This window comes from Culex pipiens, chromosome 1 (genome assembly GCF_016801865.2).
Source record: "Culex pipiens pallens isolate TS chromosome 1, TS_CPP_V2, whole genome shotgun sequence".
NCBI lineage: Eukaryota > Metazoa > Arthropoda > Insecta > Diptera > Culicidae > Culex > Culex pipiens.
In genome coordinates this window covers 108,045,329-108,050,356 of record NC_068937.1, presented here as the reverse complement: position 1 = coordinate 108,050,356, position 5,028 = coordinate 108,045,329, and positions in this window count along the sequence as shown.

Genomic DNA, 5,028 nt, shown 5'->3' with positions numbered 1-5,028 from the left:
TCCTCGCTGCACGTGCTGCTGGATGTACTCGGGAAGGCTGCCGTGGTACGCTTGCCGCATATAGCAGTAGATCCTTAGGCGTTGGTTGGACGGCAAACCCACTCCTAGGATGTTGTCGCGAACAGCCGCTGTTGTGTCTCGTCGTCGGAGGCCGTAGACGAACCGTACGGCAGACTTGAAGCAGCGATGCAGCTGTCCTTTCAGTGCAGCTGACGGGCCCGGAGTGTAGATGATATCGAAGATCGGCATCACCACCGCCTGCACCAACTTGAGTCTAGTCTGCGTTGACAGTACCAACACAGAAAAAAAAAGTTGAATTTTGGAATGTTGAAAATTTGGTAGGTTGAATATTACCTCTTTTTATGATTAATATTACAAAAAAAATGTGTAAAAATGTGAACCTGATGAATATTCATCAAAAACTGATGAAAATTCATCATTTTCTGGGGTAAAATTAATCATTTTTTTTGCCACAAAATCTGTCACCATTTCCTGATGAATATTACCATCATTTTTTTTTCTGTGAAGCCAAACCGGCGGAAATTTCGGTTCCGGTCCAATTTGAGCCCAAGGTTGACTACGGTCTCCGACAGCGGAACAGTTTGTCCACAGAAGGTGATGTTTGTTTGTGGTTCGACGATCCCGGTCTTGCAAAAAACGATCGCCTGGGTTTTTTCGGGTTGGGCGCAAGCCAGTTTGCGTCTGCCCAGCGCGCTATCGCCGCAAGATCTTCATTGATGGCCCGTACAAGTGTGTCAGCAGATGGACCGGAAGTGTAAACTTGTAGGTCATCGGCGTAAAGATGATAGCTGCATTTTAGAGTCGATGGGAGGCTGTTTATGTATAAGCTAACCAGCAACGCGCTGAGGCAGGAACCCTGCGGTGTGCCGTCGGGGACATCGCGCTCTCCTGACAATGTGTCTGCGAGCCGACCGATTGTTTCCTTCGCGCAAGGAAGGACGATATCAGATCGCACGCTGCTCGAGAGAATCGGAATTCGCTCTGCAGCTTCGTTCTTAATTTTTGGTGCTAAACGCAATTGAACGCGAGGGAGAAATCCACGAGGACCATTACGGTGCAGCGACCGTTGTCAAGATTCCCGTATAGGTCGTGGGTTACCTTGGCTAGTGCGGTGGTTGTGCTGTGTCCTTTCCGGTAACCAGGTTGTTGTCCAGCCAACAGAGGAGCGTTGGGGTTGTCGAGGTGTTCAGCGATCTACGATAGCAATATTTTCTCCAACACTTTTGAAGCCGCTGGCAGAACGCTGATCGGCCGGAAGTCCTTTGGTTGAGCTGGACTCGACTGCTTCGGAATGGCGGTGATGATGGCCTTTTTCCAGCACTCCGGGAACACTTTGGTCATTATAATTTCGTTGAACACGGTTTGGAAGCACAATGTGGCACAATGGGAAGCACGGATGTGGCTCGAAAACTGAATTCATCTGCACCGTGGTCGATTTCTGTTCTGTGCGCGAGTTCGGCTGGATTCTCTTGGCGTGCTCCTAGCAGCTGACGATGACCGTCACTGAAGAACTTGTTCAGTTCGTCAGCGTCGATTCCTTCGGCAGCTTGGTTCTTCTTGGCGTTGTTGTGAATACCTTCTCTCCGCAGATTAGTCAAAGTCGAAGTCGAAGATGAGGTAGTTCGCACGATCGCGCTTCTGGATGTAGTCTTGCCCCTGGTTATCACCTCTGACTCGGTTGGGGTTACGGGAATAGAGCGCAAACGCCAGGTCTCGCAGTGCCACAGCTTGTTTGATGGTCTCGGAGATCCAGGGGGTTCGTTTATCGCGAACAACGATGGTTCGCTCTGGGGCGTGCTGCTGCAGCATATCCGTTAGTACACCATTCAGCAAAACTGCCTTCGCGGACGTGTCCTCGGCTTCGAGGATAGGTTGGAGATTTCTGGCTTGAAAGTCCACATATCAAAATTTCCCCTACTCTGGCCATAGAAACAAAACATTATTGTATTGTGATTTTCGTTCAAATTTGAAAAATCCACCCTGACAACTACCCAATGTGTGCCACCTTCGAGCAATTAGAGAAAATTGGGGTAGCGAGTTGCGCTAAACACACCACCCGCGAACCATTACAGAGAAAAAGTGGCCACAACAGTGGGCCTCCAACCACACACAAGAAGCGGTTCGTATCGGTGTTGACAGTTAAAGACACTCTACACCGCCCCACATGCACTTACCTTTTGGTGTTATGTTTATGTTTGCGCTCCGCGAGTGTGTGTGACACACGCAAGGAAAACCGGCAGCAGGAAGGAAGGATGCGGTCGTGGAACAAGGTACTGAAATAGGGTACACACGTGTGCTGCAGCAATTGCCACCCCACCGTCGTTGGTGCATTTGAAAAGCTTGTCGTAATAACAACTTAACTAAACAGGTATTTCCTGTTGGTTTAATTGCTTTGCTTACGATGGGCAATGGGCATAGATTTATTTCTATTTATATAATTATTATATAACTAGAAAAAATTAACTATACTGTTCTGCAAAAAATAAAATAAAATATTGGATTCAATTCGTTTGATACAATTTTATTAATCATACTAAAGTTAATTAAAGTACATAACTTAAATTTAATTCAAATTTACGAAAGTAACAAGTTTTCTTTTCATTGTAGCAGTTGTGCAGTTCATAAGCTTTGCTATGCGTGGTTTTCACAAAATTAAGTCATTAGAGAAATGGAAAAGAATTCTTTCACCTGCTTGCTTTCGTTTCCCTGTTCATGATTCGTTTTCTTAAAGGGGTTTTATTTTCCCAAAATCAACAAAGGGGAACATTCTAATAAGCAGTTGGACGCTCTATTAATGTGACACAGTTTGAATTGTTCAATCAAACATAATTAGACATCACCTAAAATATCGATGGGGTGGCCTGTCCTTTTAGGTAATTTCTTAATTGACTTCAAATATCCTAGATTGGTAATACGTACACGGATAGACAGAATCAGTGTATCCAAAAAATATCAAGTGGATTTTCGTGCTGACTAAATCTTAGTTGAGTCGTTTAGTTAACAGCAAATGAATATATGCTAAAATGGACAACGAAAGTAAAATTAATGCACTCAAATTAAACAAACCTACTAACCAGCAAGGTAAACCACCTCCGTCATCGTCACCGCACACAAGGTCGATAATTCGAGGACCATAAGAAAGGCGTGGCCGCTCGTCGTCCTCGGACATGTGTCTTGCCCACGTGAGGGTAATCATCGCCGCTAAAGGCGAAGATAATAAATTAATTGAATTGAAAGGAGCCGTTTCCGCGGGAGGGTGGCAAAGAGGTGGACACGTGGAAAGGGGGAATGTTCAACATATGGAAATGAGTTGACCAACGAGGGAGGGGTTGGTTCTTGAGGTTAGTTTCATGTTGCACGTATTTATTTTTGACTGATGACACAGCGCGAAAATGGTTGAGTCGTTCACTTGTCCTTCTGGGGCCGCCGTTCACTAGCGTTGCGGAAAAGACCGGTCATCGTCTTAGGTGTGGCCAATCCTTGGGGAATCTTCTCGTATCGCGTCCGTAGATCGCAAGTAGACGAGCCTTCGCGTGATGATTCAGCCTGGGGAGGTTGGTTAAAAGATTAAACGATGATTCTTTATTCATTAGCTTGCACGGCCTGGGGATTGTCACGATGACTTCGTTCTCCGTACCGTCAACGTACACTTCCAGACTATACAGAGTGAGAGAGTGCGTATCCTGCAAGGTGACGGTGCCAGCCAACCGTTGCCAACCGAAAAGCCCACCCACGTATGAAGAGAACAAAAGAATTACGCACATTTTATCGCCTGAGTTGGCCCATTAACCAGGAAGGTCCGGGTTCATTGCTCGGAGATTGTATCAGCATTCACACGATGCAGAGATTTTTCTACTCAGTTAATCAAAGAATTAAGAAAATGGAAGGAGCTCACTGAACAGAGAAAACGAGCCCATCGCACACTTCTCTTGAGGGGGTTGATTGGTGGGAAAACCCCGTTCCCAGCCCAAGGATTTGCGAGCCCATAAATGTCATTCACTCGTAACGAGCTTGAGTCAGTGTTACGGTGCACCCAAATATTTTGAAATGAATAAAAGTTCTACACCCAGAACTCATCGGCATACGAGTGGATAAAGAGCACGGTTCGGTAGTAAAATGGTACTGTGTGTGGACGAAGAGGATAGATCCCGAAATTACCGAGAGTACTTTACTCATGGGTTCATTTTCCAAAAAAGTTCATCTATCAAAAAAAAAAAGTACTGGTGCCGAGACTCGAACCCAAGACCTTCGGCTTTTTGATCCGTGCCTTTGCCGTATGGGCCACCATGGTACGGTGACTAAGTTGCGGCCATTTGTCCATATAAACCACTCAATATGATAAACTGTTTCAATGAACGAATGAACACGCGAGAGGTCTATCCTCTCACAAAATAGTACTTTCCCCACGTTTCTTTTCGGGAGGACTATCCCCTCGATCCTTAACTTTGGGTGTACACAAATTTAAACTTGCAAAAACGAAATTCGAAAAATATTGAGAAAAAGTCAAGTAAGCTCTTCCGAAAAAAAAAACCAATTCAATAAAATCATTTCTACTACAAAGTTTTTCACTCTCACATTTGGGTGCACAGAGCCTTGTGTCACCTTTGAAACGACCTCGGATTGAACTTCCCTTTACGGCTGGTTCCACCCATCCTGTGCGTCTACAGTTACCACCTGCTCGATATATGGCAAAAGGTGAGCATCCTAGCACTAGTACTTAATTAAAAGTATTCTGCTAGCTCAACCAATTCCCCCCACCCTCTTTGCGAAGACCTCACCCAAGTCCGATGAAGCGACTAAATTTTATCTCAGTTTTCACGGATGATTGACGTGCGATAAATTCACACCTTTTCAATGCAATGCTCCGATGCCCCGGATGGGTTCATATAAGGTTTCCAAGGAAAAGGTCGAAGTGCTTTGCTTTAAGACATATGGAACTTTTACGGAAGAACACCTTCCTGGATATTGTTGGCAGCTTTGAAGTTTGTTGAACGTAATGAACATGGG